Genomic DNA, 14,923 nt, shown 5'->3' with positions numbered 1-14,923 from the left:
ATTGTAGCCCTCCAGATGTTGCAAAACGGCAAATCCCAGCATGCCCAAACAGCTGCGTACCTCCAGCTGTTGCATAACTACATCTCCCAGCATCAGTACATGCTGGGAGTTGTAGTTTTGTAACAGCTATAGGCACACTGGTTGGAAAATACTGAGTTAGGTAACAGAACCTAACTGAAGGTTTTCCAAACCGTGTGCCTCCAGCTGTTGCAAAACTACAACTCCCAGCATGCACGGTCTGTCAGTACATGCTGGGAGTTGTAATTTTGAAACAGCTGGAGGTTTGCCCCCCCCCCATGTGAACGTACAGGGTACATTCACACGGGCAGGTTTACAGTAAGCTTCCTGCTTCAAGTATGAGCTGCGGCAAATTTTTCGCCAGTGTGAACGTACCCTAAAAACACTGCACTACACTACACTTACACATAATAAAGGGTAAAACACTACATATACACCCCCTTACACTGTCCCCCCCCCCCCCCCAAAAAAAATATGAAAAACTTATTGTACGGCAGTGTTTCCAAATCAGAGCCTCCAGGTGTTGCAAAACAACAACTCCCAGCATTTCCGGACAGCCACTGACTGTCCAGGCATGCTGGGAGTTTAGCAACAGCTGGATGCTCCCTGTTTGGGAATCACTGGCGTAGAATACTCCTATGTCCACCCCTATGCAATCCCTAATTTAGTCCTCAAATGCGCATGGCGCTCTCTCACTTCGGAGCCCTGTCGTTTCAAGGAAACAGTTTAGGGCCAAATATGGGGTATGTCCGTACTCGGGAGAAAATGCACTACAAATTTTGGGGGGCTTTTTCTCCTTTTACCCCTTATGAAAAGGAAAAGTTGAGGTCTATACCAGTCTGTTAGTGTAAAAAAATTAAAAAATTTACACTGACATGCTGGTGTTGCCCCATACTTTTTATTTTCACAAGTGTTAAAAGGAAAAAAAGACCCCCAAAATTTGTAACGCAATTTCTCCTGAGTTCGGAAATACCCCAGATGTGGGCGTAAAATGCTCTGTGGGCGCACAACAAGGCTCAGGAGTGAGAGCGCACTATGTACATTTGAGGCCTAAATTGGTGATTTGCACAGGGGTAGCTGATTTTACAGCGGTTCTGCCATAAACGCAAAATAAAGAAATACCCACATGTGACCCCATTTTGGAAACTACACCCCTCATGGAACGTAACAAGGGGTAAAGTGAGCATTAACACCCCACAGGTGTTTAATGAAAATTCTTCAAATTTGGATGGAAAAATGAAAAAAAAAAATTTTCACTAAAATGCTGGTGTTACCCTAAATTTTTCATTTTTACAAGAAAAAATAGGAGAAAGCCCCCCAAAATTTGTAACCCCATTTCCTTTGAGTAAGAACATACCCCATATGTGGATGTAAAATGCTCTGCTGGAGCACTACAATGCTCAGAAGAGAAAGAGCACCATTGGGATTTTGAAGATATAATTTGTCCTGAATTGAAGGCCACGTGTGTTTACAAAGCCTTCATAGAGCCAGAACAATGGACCCCCCCCCACGTGACCCCATTTTGGAAACTACACCCCTCATGTAATGTAATAAGGGTTACAGTGAGCATTTATGCCCCACAGGTGTCTGACAGATTTTTGGAATAGTGGTCCGTGAAAATTAAAAATTTAATTTTTAATTTGCACAGCCCACTGTTCCAAAGATCTGTCAAATGTCAGTGGGGTTTAAATACTCACTGCAACCCTTATTAAATTCTGTGAGGGGTGTAGTTTCCAAAATGGGGTCACATGTGGGGGGGTTCCACTGTTCTGGCACCACGGGGGGCTTTGTAAACGCACATGGCCCCCGACTTGTATTCCAACCAAATTCTGTTTCCAAAAGCTCAATGGCGCTCCTCCTCTTCTGAGCATTGTAGTGCGCCAGCAGAGCACTTGACATCCACACATTGGGTATTTCCATACTCAGAAGAAATGGGGTTACAAATTTTGGGGGTCATTTTCTCCTATTACCCCTTGTAAAAATAAAAAATTTGGGGAAAAGGCAGCATTTTAGCAAAAAAAATTTTTTTTCATTTACACATCACATCCGAATTTAATAAAAAGTCATCAAACACCTGTGAGGTGTTAAGGCTCACTGTACCCCTTGTTGCATTCCTTGAGGGGTGTAGTTTCCAAAATAGTATGCTATGAGTTTTTTTTTTTTTTTTTTGCTGTTCTGGCAGCATAGGGGCTTCCTAAATGCGACATGCCCTCCAAAAACCATTTCAGCAAAATTGGCTTTTCAAAAGCCAAATGTGACTCCTCTTCTGAGCATTGTAGTGCGCCAGCAGAGCACTTGACGTCCACACATGGGGTATTTCCATACTCAGAAGAGATGGGTTACACATTTTGGGGGGCATTTTGTCCTATTATCCCTTGTAAAAATTAAAAATTTGGGGGAAATGGGGAAAAATTTTGATTTTGAATTTTCTCCTTCAATTTGCTGCTATTCCTGTGAAACACCTAAAGGGTTAACAAACCTTTTGAACACTTTGAGGGGTGCAGTTTTTATAACGGGGTCATTTGTTGGGTATTTCCAATAAGAAGGCCCTTCAAATCCACTTCAAAACAGAACTGGTCCCTGAAAATTTTCGATTTTTAAAATTTTGTCGAAAATTGCTGCTGTACTTTGAAGCCCTCTGATGTCTTCCAAAAGTAAAAACATGTCAACTTTATGATGCAAGCATAAAGTAGACATGTTGTATATGTGAATCAATATATAATTTCTTTGGAATATTCATTTTCCTTATAAGCAAAGAGCTTCAAAGTTAAAAAAAAATTTCAATTTTCTCATCAAATTTTGGAATTTTTCACCAAGAAACAATGCAAGTATCAACAACATTTTACCACTAACATAAAGTAGAATATGTCACGAAAAAACTATCTCGGAATCAGAATGAAAGTTAAAAGCATCGCAGAGTTATTAATGCTTAAAGTGAAAGTGGTCAGGTGTTCAAAAAATGGCCGGTTCCTACAGTGAAAATTGACTGGGTTCTTAAGGGGTTAAGGGATTGTGACAGAGGGACCAGGTGACCCTGACACCCAATGAGAAATCCCCAAACCTAGCCCATATGTAATGTAGTCGGGGTAAGGAGTTGTTCTGTATGGTTAAGTTAGGAGGAGAGTTCAGTCAGTGAGGAGCTGCAGTCCAGTACAGTTGCACTAAGGAGAGTGTGTTCCTGCTAGCAAGCTGAGATAAGCAAAGCTCTTGGGGAAAAATCTCTACTTCAGTCAGTCAGTCAAGGTAGGTCTTTCAAGTCAGCATGTGCTGCTTATAATCTTAAAGCTGCATTCAATAGCAACTAAAACTCCCAAGGCTTCCCAGGTTCTACTATGCCCATCCTTCTGCACAAGAGACTTTATTGTTTGAGATCTGCTACCTCCATCAAAGTAAAGACATAGTTATCCATAACCTGGCATGGGTGTATTTATTATCCTGGGCCTGGCCCAGGAGAAGCGGTTGTATCCTTGGACAGTGTAAGTGAACGGTGCCCTGGTGTCACAAAGTGATACATCTTACCACCCCGAGTCACGCACAGGATCTATACATCCTGCACCCCAGTCAGTAGCTAGCACTAGTAGCTGCTATATATATATATATATATATATATATATATATATATATATATATATATCATGCTTAAAAAAGGCTCCATTGAGGAGCTGAAACATTGCAGTTTATTTGTGTGACATGAGGAAATAAATTAAATACAAAACTTTTGCATTGGAGTGCTGCACCATTTTTGTGATATCTACTTTGACTGTGATAGAGTCGGAGCGCTGGCATCGGGAACTGAGTGGTGAAGTAGTGCTGCATTTCTTTGAGGAAATATGTATATATATATATATATATATATATATATATATATATATATATATATATACATACATACACACAGCTTCCCCTCGAGGAATCAGCACCATTCACTAGGTCTGGATAAAGTGCAGGCTTTATATTGCATCAACAAGTGCGACATTTTGGCTAACAAGCCTTTTTCAAGCATGATACAAACATCAATAAGACATTCTTATATGGGTACCAAATGCACCTGATTGGTGGAAACACAAGTGCAAACAATATGACATTATTAGTTCAGACCACCTCCTAAATCTCATATGTTTACATATAGGTCATGTGGCTTAAGAACTGTCAAACAATATAATAACATGAGATGTACAATAAATAAAATGTGTATCATAAAAACCAGCGGAAATACAGCATTAGGGGGACTCCACAATGCCCATCTAACCTTCAGATGTTTCATAACTCACGGAGGATCCATTTGCCGTGTTCAATCCACGCTCCGTCCTCTGTTTGTAAACAGTAAGACTGCGGCTGCTCACAGATGCTGCGCGTCATCTGCCGGTAGTTCCGTCTCCTCTCATGTCATTGCGTGCACTTGCACTTATTCGCAGTGCAACCAGCGCCACCTGTCTGTAGTGAATACATGGATCTAGCTGTCAGATCATAATGACCAATGGTACTGTATTTCACTGAGGTCGACCAATAGAATGGAAACAGGAGGAACATAGACTTTATGTTTAACATAATGACAGAGCAATGTAATACACAGATAATATAATGATGTTTAGGACTGTGGAATCCCCCATGCGTTTTCTTCTCCCTCTGGATGTGGCATACATATAGTGTGAACAGTGCCTATAAAGAATGAAAAATATATATATTTTTTTAAATCAACACCTTTTAGTCATATATACAATAAATAAGTTAACATATTCCTACAGGCAGACATATGAAAAAGAAAGAAGAAATAAGGAAGGTTCCATAAAATGGAAAATGGAAAATGAAAATAAGGAGGGAAAATGAGAAAAAAGACCGGGAAAAAATAAATAAATGTGGACAAGCAAAACATTTGTTAAAAATAATAAAAAAATATAGAGAAATGAAAAAAATTAAATAAATAAATAAATAAATATGTAAACAAAAAAATAAGTAAACAAAAATGTGAAAAAATAAAAATATAAACAAATACATAAAATAAAGTTCCAAGAATAGGAATGAAAAAGGAGAATGATTAGAATAGAAAATAATGAGATAGAATAGGGGGAAAAGAAGGGGAAGGAGGGGAAAAGAAGGATTGAAAAGGGGAGAGAGGAAGGGGAAAACTAAAGAAAAAGGGGGGGGGCAAAGAAGGGGGGCTACAGCAAAGGAAAGAAAAGGGGAAAGAAAAGGAAAAAAGAGAAAGGAAACATAGAAAAAGAAGGAAAGAAAAATTGATAAAAGGTCGAGGTACAAAAGGAATCAGATCACAGGTAAGGTTTGAGGCTTAAATCTACTTTTAAACCATAAGAATGTAGGGTATTTAATTTATGTATCCATTTCAATTCCTTTTATTTCAAAATTTTCTATCTCCTCCACATCTAAGCGGGGGCACATGATCGATCACTCAGAATCTCAGTTGACTAATGTTATGGCCAGCCTCTTTAAAATGCCTCGGAATGGGAAGATACACCTTCACTGTCCATATCGAGGATTGGTGACCGCTAAGGCGAATACGACATTCATTCATCACGTAATAGGACCCGCAGGGGCATTGCAACAAATAAATAACGAATGACGACCTGCATGTATATCTACCCCTGATGATTAATTTTTGACCTGTTTGAGGATGGAAAAAGGTATCGCCCCTGATGATACTATTACAGTGACTGCAGGCTTGGAAAATTACCTTTTCTGGAACACAGCCACATGTCATTCTCTTTTTTATTCTTTTTCAAACTCCCGATATCAAACTTTACCAGTCTGTCTTTGAAGTCACGTCCCCTCTGGTAAGCCGTTATCGGGGGGCTTGTTAAATCAGTTGTACGCTATATAATACTCCAGTTTTGTCTCAAAATATTAGCTATCTTATTACTAAGAGTGGTGTATGTGGATACAAAGGGAATCCAGTCCATTTTGTCTCTCTGTCGAGTGTGTAATCATTCCTCCCAAGTTTTGTTGGGTAGTCTCGTCCTGTGTTGTCGCAGCAGTCTATGTGGGTAACCCCTACTTTTGAATTTATTGCACATTTTTTCAAATCTGCCTTCCAGATCCTCTGAGAGTGTAGCAATTTGCTTCACCCTCAGTAACTGGCTCCAAGGTAAAGATTTAATCATTGGTCTGGGATGAAAGCAGTCGAAAGACAACAAATTGTTCCTTTCCGTCTCCTTTATATATAAATCTGTTGTTAATCTGTTGTTAAGTAACCAAACTGTTGTGTCTAGAAACTGAAGAGACTCAGTTGAACTCACCATCGTGAATTTTAACTCGCAGTAGATATTGTTCAGTTCCTCAAAAAGTATTTTAGTTGTATTTCAGTCCCTGTTCAGATAACAAAGGTGTCATCAATATAACGGAGCCACGTCTGTACAAATCTGAACAGGGAGGAGGTGTATATGTGAGATGTTTCTACGTCCGTCATGTATATATTTGCATAACATGGCGCTGCCGTTTCCCTGTTCTAAATATAGAGATCATCCCCAAACAGAAAATAATTCTGTCTGAGGATGATCCCCAATAAGTCCAGAACAAGGGAATGGACAACGTCGGTCATAACTGTATCTCTAAGACATTTGGCGACCGCCCTATTGCCTCGATTCTGATCGATCGAGGTGTAAAAATTAACAATATCGAAAGACACCAGGATGGTATTTGGGAGGCACTCAAAGGACATGACTTCATTCAAAAAGTCTGTTGTGTCTTGAACATGAGAAACAGCATTAATGGCAAAATTATGCAATATTTTATCCAGGTACAACGCTATAGGAGAAAATATGGAGTCCTATATAGGCCTGTATACAGACCGTCTCTACACAAATTGACAAACTAAAAATGTTACCGAAGGATGTAGGTAAATGGCATAGTGTATCAAGAGAGGAGATGACCGCTATCAAGGGTTTGGAAAAAAACTATCTGTTTACTATTAAGCACACGGATAAAGGGGGTGCCATGGTTGTGATGGACAACCCCCCAATATCTAGCAGAGATTAATAGTCAATTGGAGGATATTAGTGTATATACCAGAATATGCACGGATCCCTTGGGCAAGATTCAGGAGATGATTGGGAACATTTTGTCCCAAGCCAGGAAGAATGGCACAATAGATGAAGATTTACATTGTTTCCTAATTAAAGACATACACCTGTGTTTTACACAGTGCCAAAGATTCATAAGAATTTGCGGAGTCCCCCTGGAAGGTCTATAGTTTCTGGGCGGGACATCCGTATTTTCTCCTACAGCGGTGTACCTAAATATTGAGTCATTTAGCCATTAATGTTGTTTCTTATGTTCAAGACACAACAGACTTTTTGAATAAAGTCATGTCATTGAAGTGCCCTCCAAATACCATCCTGGCGTCTTTCCACATCGTTAATCTACACACATCGATCTATCATGATCGAGGCATTGGAGCAGTTGGCAACTGCCTTAGAGATACAGGCATGACAGACGGTGGCCATTCCCTTGTTCTGGACTTATTGGGGATCATCCTCAGACAGAATTATTTTCTGTTTGGGGATGATCTCTTTGTTCAGAACAGGGGGACGGTGATGGGCTCTAACGCAGTCCCATGTTATGCAAATATTTACATGACGGACGTAGAAACATCTCACATATACACCTCCTCCCTGTTCAGATTTGCACAGACGTGGCTCCGTTAAATTGATTACACCTTTGTTATCTGGACAGGGACAGAGATACAACTAAATGACTTTTTTGAGGAACTTAACAACATCTACCCCTAGTTAAAATTCACGATGGTGACTTCAACCGAGTCTGTTCAGTTTCTAGACACAACAGTTTGGTTATTTAACAACAGATTAACAACAGATTTATATATAAAGGAGATGGACAGGAACAATTTGTTGTATTTTGACAGCTTTCATCTCAGACCAATGATTAAATATTTACCTTGGAGCCAGTTACTGAGGGTGAAGCGAATTGTTTCACCCTCAGAGGATCTGGAAGGCAGATTAGAAGAAATGTGCAATAAATTCAAAAGTAGGGGTTACCCAAATAGAAATCTGCGACAACACAGGACGAGACTACCCAACAAAACTAGGGAGGAATTATTACACACTCGACAGAGAGATGAAATGGACAGGATTCCCTTTTTTTCCACATACACCACTCTTAGTAATAAGATAGCTAATATTTTGAGAAAAAACTGGAGTATTATACAGCGTACAAATGATTTAACAAGCCCCCCGGTCATGGCTTACCAGAGGGGGCGTAACTTCAAAGACATACTGGTAATGTCTGATAAAGGGAGTTTGAAACAGAATAAAAAAGAGAATAGCGTGTGTCTGAGTTTCAGGAAAGGTAATTTTCCAAGCCTTGGATGCAGTCACTGTAATAGTATCATCAGGGCCGATACCTTTTTCCATCCTCAAACAGGTCAAAAATTTACCATTAGGGGTAGAAATACATGCAGGTCGTCATTCATTATTTATTTGTTGCAATGCCCCTGCGGGCTCTATTATGTAGGGGAAGCAACAAATGAATTTCATATTCATCTTAACGGACAAAAATCCTAGATACGGACAGCGAAGGTGGATCTTCCCATTCCAAGGCATTTTAAGGAGTCGGGCCATAACTGCGATTCCGAGTGTCCTCCCGCTTAGACGTGGAGGAAATTTTGAAAAAAAAGGAATTGAAATGGATACATAAATTGAATACCCTACATCCTTATGGTTTAAATATAGATTTTAGCCTCAAACCTTACCTGTGATCTGAATCCTTGTGTACCTCAACCTTTTATAATTTTTTTTCTTTATTTCCTTTCTCTCTTTTTTCCTTTCCCTTTTTCTTTCATTTGCTGCCCCCCTCCCCCCTTCTCCCCCCTCTTTCTTTAGTTTTCCCCTTCCTCTCTCCTCTTTTTCCTCCCCCTTCTCTCCTCGTCCCCCTTCTTTCCCCCTATTATATCTCATTATTTTCTATTCTATTCATTCTCCTTTTTCATTCCTATTCTTGGAACTTAATTTTTATGAATTTATTTTTGTTTATATTTTTATTGTTTCACATTTTTGTTTACTTCTTTTTTTTATTTTACATATTTTTTTCTCTATTTTTTTATTTTATTTTTCTTCTATTTTTTTGCTTGTCCACATTTAATTATTTTTTTCCCAATCTTTTTTCAAATTTTGCCTCCTTATTTTCATTTTCCATTTTCCGTTTTATGGAACATTTCTTCTTTCTTTTTCGCATGTCTGACTGTAGGAATATGTTAACCTATTTATTGCATAAAGTGCAAATAAGAAGAAGGAAAAGACGGGAGCAACTCACCCGAGACCCAAGGGGTTAACAAGGTAAATTCTTTATTCCATAAAGTGCCAGTGCAAATATAGACCACGGGAGGCAGATGTTACAGTGGGGGAGCAGCAGACAGCGGCGGGCCACGGTCCGTATCGTGCTATCAAAGCACTTTGTCAGGCCTGAGCAATTCCAAGCAATTCCACAGTCCTGAACATCATTATACTATTTGTGTATTGCATTGCTCTGTCATTATGTTAAACATAATAGCCCCATATTTATCAAAATGTGTGAGAGAAAAAGTGGAGTGATTTTCCCACAGCGACCAATCACAGCTCAGCTAACGAGTTCTGGTAAAGTGAAAGCTGAGCTGTGATTGGTTGCTGTGGAAAAATCTCTCTACTTATTCTCTCACACAGTTTGATAAATCTGGGCCATAGTCTATGTCTCTCCTGTTTAAATTCTATTGGTTGACCTGAGTGAAAGACATTACATGGACCCGCTGCCATTGGTCACACAGTGACATGAGAGGAGCCAGAACTGGCGGCAGATGACACGCAGGATCTGTGCACATTCGCAGTCTTACTGTTTAAAAACAGAGGACGGAGCATGGGTTGAAAACAGCAAATGGATCCCCGTGAGTTATGAAACATCTGAAAGCTAGATGGGCATTGTGGAGTCCCCCTTATGCTGTACTCCCAACGGTTTTTATGATACACATATTATTTATTGTATATCTTATGTTATTATATTATTTGACAGTTCTTAAGCCACACGACCTATATGTAAACGTATGAGATTTAGGAGGTGGTCTGAACTAATAATGTCACATTGTTTGCACATGTGCTTCCACCAATCACATGTATTTGCTACTCATATAAGAATGTCTTATTGATGTTTGCATCATGCTTGAAAAAGGCTTGTTAGCTGAAACAGGAGACAAAAAGAAGAGAAGAAACCACACAGGCGCCTAGTGCATTATCCCAAGACAGCAATCAGGTAAGAAAAGATGGTTAATATTGTGCTCACCTAGAGCGCAACAAATATGCGCATATCACTGTATCACATACCCAATGCAAGGGGTACTCGTATCCCGGGAGTTCTGCGAAGCCATAGGGAAGTGGAAGCCGGTGCAGGGCTCTCCACAGTGCATGCAGTCGAATGGGTGAAAAAATCCCTCTATAGGCGCTGCTTCTCCCAAATGGAGGACTCGAATCATCCATTTGGGAGAAGCAGCGCCTATAGAGGGATTTTTTTCACCCATTCGACTGTTAGTTGAAACGTCGCACTTTATGCTCTGATGCAATAAAAAGCCTGCACTTTTATCAGACTTAGTGGATGGCGCTATTTCCTCAAGGTGAAGAGGTGTATCTAAACCCGACGGTTGGCAAGCGGGTGGAGAACGTGCACCTCACTGGTGATCATCCAGTGCTGGTTCCTTTCTACTGGAATATCTAAATATTGTGATACTGTGGCAAGGAAAGGGTGTGTTTCCCTGGCTCACCCTGGAGAAACCTCCTCCTGTGGCCTAGTTAATGAGGCAGCAGGGAAGGGAGGTGTGTTTATAAGGGAGAGAAACAGTGTAGTCTTTGCTCTCCCTAGAAAACAGCAGGCTGGCTGTAGGGGAGAGACACGGGTCCTGCTGAGGAACACACAGCCTGAGCAGTGAGTAGCCCAAAGAGAGGTGTGAACTGTGAGTAGAAGGTTGCAGGAGGCATATGTTTAACTGGCTGAGGGTGGCTCACCAGTTATTAGTCAGGGCATGCTGATCTGTGTAGTTAGTGACCAGACGGTCTAGGATTTTATTTTGTTCCTGCTTTATGTTTATTTTTTCCTGCAACCTGTCTAAATAAAGCTGGCAAGGTGCCAGACTTGCATTAAAACTGTTGTCTGCCGGTTTATAGAGAGGAAACGTGTCCCGTGGCAGTGTCCAGGACGATCCCGGAGCTATCCCCAAGGAGGAATCCTTACTATATATATATATATATATATATATATATATCACTGGCCAATGTGTTCTTTCTTCAATAAAGTAACTTAAAGACTAAAAGGGTATTGGTATAAGATTTAAAGGGTATTGGTATCTGAGAATTTAATTTAAAAGTGACAATCCTTTTACAAAAGAAATATCATTTAGAAGTGCTGAAGGTGGCAGTAAAACATAAAAACACATGTACAATGTTTGCCAGTCATCAATCCTTTGCAGGTGACATTTCAATGATGCCAGTCCTGTTGGTGAGTGCTTCCAGTTCTCCATTTTGACACATAGTTACATAGTTTATAAGACTGAAAAAATACAAGTTCAACCTTTATCTCTATTGTGTTCCTATTATGTTGATCCAGAGGATGATGCCAATTGCCCCATACTAGGGAAAAATTCCTTCCTGATTCAAATTATGGCAGTAAGAATAAATCCCTGGCTCACTGTTCTGTCCCTATAAATCTAATATCTACAACCTGTAATGCATCCAGGCCCTTTTGACCACTTCCTCTGGGAGAGAGTTTCTCTGCTCTTACAGTAAAGAACCCCAGTCTGTGGTGGTGTAGAAACCTTCTTTCCGTAGACGTAGAGGGTGCCCTCTTAATATAGATACGGTTCTGGGTATAAATACTAAAAAAAACATAATTCTGATCATCTTTTTGGGCACTGTAGTCCTGCCATTCATCTTATTACTCTGGCTGCTTGTCTTTGAACCCTCTCCTGCTCCACTATATCTTTCTTGTACACCGGTGTCCAGAACTGTACACAGTATTCCCTGTGTGGCCTGGCTAATAATTTGTACAGTAGTAGAATTATTTCCTTATTGTGTGAATTTATGCCCCTTTTGATGTACCCCATGATATTTTTTGCCTTGGCAGCAGCTGCCTGACCCTGGAGTCTACAATTAATTTTACTGTTAACTAAAACTTCTAAGTCCTCTTCCATGTCAGTTGTCCCCAGTATTTCATTAGCAAGATCGCTGATGTCTGCCATTACCGGCAGGTCCCTGGCTGCTGATAGCAGCTGGGACCTGCCATGCATGATGCGAGTATGCCATGCATCATGCTCCGATGCTTGTGTCATCTATAGGGCATAAATGTAAATAATGGCTGTCACGCCCCCACCCACAAACTTGCATTGAGGGGGCAGGGTGTGGTGACATGAGAGGGCGGGGCTATGATGTCATGAGCTCCCGGCGCCGGCTTTGTTCCAAATGCTGAGCAGCGGAGTATCCCTTTCAGTTCCAGGGCTCCAGGACATACATTTACATCTTATGTTGTTAAGGGGTTAACATTAAGTCCAGAAGGGCTCCCCCTCTCGCCTGGTCCTGCACTATTTGGGACAGATAATTATCTTTAAAGAGGCACTGTCATAGTTAAAAACGTTTTATATATTATAGAACTAGTCATATGATAGCTTTTTACAATTTTTATAAGAAAAAATTTCAATTTTCCCTAGAAATTTAATCTAAAAATAGCCACCACTAGGGGTCATTTGGTCTGTATTTTGCAGCATACCAGATACCGGCCGTAAAGCATGCCGGTATCCAGTATAGGCGATCTCCGCTGTATGCGACAGCTTATGCACGGGCACGCACTGGCTGTGAACTAGCGCAGAAAGCATGCACACACAGTCAGCGTGGCTGCTATCTGTCAAGAAGGGCCTGCCCACAGACTCACTCACCCTCAGGCTGGATTGATCCTTAGAGCAGCGTGCACCCACAGGAGCAGGCATCTAGAGGAGCGGGCATCATAGAGGGGAGGCTGCAGGGTAATCAGCGGCAACAGGAGTGCAGGGGAGCAGTGCTGCCGCCTGGGCCTGTAGAGCAGCGCTTGCGCTGAGCAAAAGGTCGGCGCTGGTGTGACAGATGTCTGTTGGAGTGCACTGAGCATGGGAGCCACATTAGCAGGGGAACCTGCAGCAGGGGAGGGAGAAAGCTTGGGCTCTATAGAGCAGTGTTTCCCAACAGGGTGCCTGCAGCTGTTGCAAAACTACAACTCTTAGCATGCTTGGAAAGCCGTTGCCTGTCCTGGCATGCTGGGAGTTGTAGTTTTGCAACAGCTGAAGGCACATGTGCAGCATGAAAACACAGAGGAAGGGGTTACGTTGCAGCCTGGAGTGACTGGATGACTGCCAGGCTGACTGAGTCATGTCATGCTGAGACCTGCACAGTGAGGCCACGCCCCCTCTCTTGGAGAGGAATTCATGCATGTGAGCAACAATAAAAGTGTAATAAAAATAAATACATAAAGGTACTAGACACATAAAAATTAGATATACATGGTCAGGATGAGGTACTGGGTAATATATAACTTTTTTTTTGCACTATGACAGGTACGCTTTAATTATAGTTAGAAACCTGTTTCCTTTATGAGATTCACAGCTCTCAGTTTCCCAGTTTATATCGGGATAAGTCCCCCATTGTTGCCTCATTGTGATTTGCTGCCTTATCTATTTGCCTCAGTAATTGTTCTGTTACATCTTCCGTTATATTTAGTGTGGGGTCCCGGTACCGTATCATATCCGGTACCTTAGTGTGTGGGTCCCCTTAGCCAGAGTCCCTAGGACGTCGGGGTTCCCTTTGTCTAGTTCACCCCTGGTCACCTCTCGTCCAGATAGTTATTTCACTAATAGCTTACTTAGGGAGCATGTAAATATGATATCAATGTCTTTAAATAGTTAATTACCTGTCTATAGCGTAGCATGACCTGCGGGTCACGTGGTTTGAAGAACTCTATGGTATTTCTGCTTAAGGACCTTTGGAGGTCCTTGTGACGTAGTCAATCCCATCACACTGTGTAACAGTGAATGACGGATGTTCGGACCAATCAGATTCACCCCGCCCCTGCCCATATAAGGGAGCGGCGGCCATTGTTCTCCCTCTTGTTCCCGGGCTGTGAGTTAGGCCTGAGCCTTGCGGCAACGGCTGATCGATCTAGGATCGCGAGTGTATCAATCCCTAAGCACTCTGCAGGATCACCGGACCTTATGTATCCCCTAAATCTGGACAGATCTGCAATAATTACCCTAAATTCTGAGACTTTAATTTCATTCAAGGTCTGCAACAATTTTCAGTCATTGAGATATATGGAGACTGTTTGCCTGAGACTGTTGTTGTTCATTGGATGTACTGCAAGCATCTAAGTAAAGTTCTTCAAGTTAAAGTTCAACTACTTTGTGGATCTTCAGTCATTTTATTACATGCACCTATCGTTACTGGGAAGGGCGGCGATAGGCCGGAGAATTACCTCAGCATACTAGCCCTCAGCCTGGCGTCGCGAACTATAGGGTTAACATTAACCCCTCATTTACCGAAACAATACCCCCACTACTAACATCCCCTAAGGGCTACCACATTAGCGGCTTACAGTAAACCCCTATCATTATTTTATAATTTTTCTCTCCATATACTTCTACCCGTAAGGATTCCACATTATCATTTCCATGACATACATCTTCCCGCAGTGCGGCCTTTAGACTGGACTTTAAAGAAAGTCAAACCCCTCCCCCTTGCTGATATTTCAGATCCCTCCTAAATAGTGTTGGGCGCGAATATTCGCATTTCAAATTTTTATTACGAATATCGCAAATTCGTGAATATATTCGCTATATATTCAAAATTACAAATATTTGCTTTTTGCCGCATATGCGCTTATTCGCATGTGTGAATATTCG

At 41.2% G+C, this 14,923-nt stretch overlaps 1 protein-coding gene across 6 annotated transcripts in view; it reads right to left on the bottom strand.

The window, feature by feature from the left end:
• The window catches only part of LOC130355729 (zona pellucida-like domain-containing protein 1), a 206,197-nt gene that overhangs the window by 42,098 nt on the left and 149,176 nt on the right, over positions 1-14,923 (bottom strand). The window contains exon 1 of one of the 6 annotated variants that reach the window (XR_008888641.1): positions 4,268-4,397. The exons of the other annotated variants lie outside the window; for them this stretch is intronic. The gene's annotated coding sequence lies outside the window, so the exon portion shown is untranslated. Of the gene's footprint in view, positions 1-4,267; positions 4,398-14,923 lie in introns of those variants that run through there. 6 annotated transcript variants of the gene reach the window in all.

This window comes from Hyla sarda, chromosome 2 (genome assembly GCF_029499605.1).
Source record: "Hyla sarda isolate aHylSar1 chromosome 2, aHylSar1.hap1, whole genome shotgun sequence".
NCBI lineage: Eukaryota > Metazoa > Chordata > Amphibia > Anura > Hylidae > Hyla > Hyla sarda.
The sequence above is the reverse complement of the archived record's forward strand: the minus strand, read 5'-3'. Positions and strand labels throughout refer to the sequence as shown.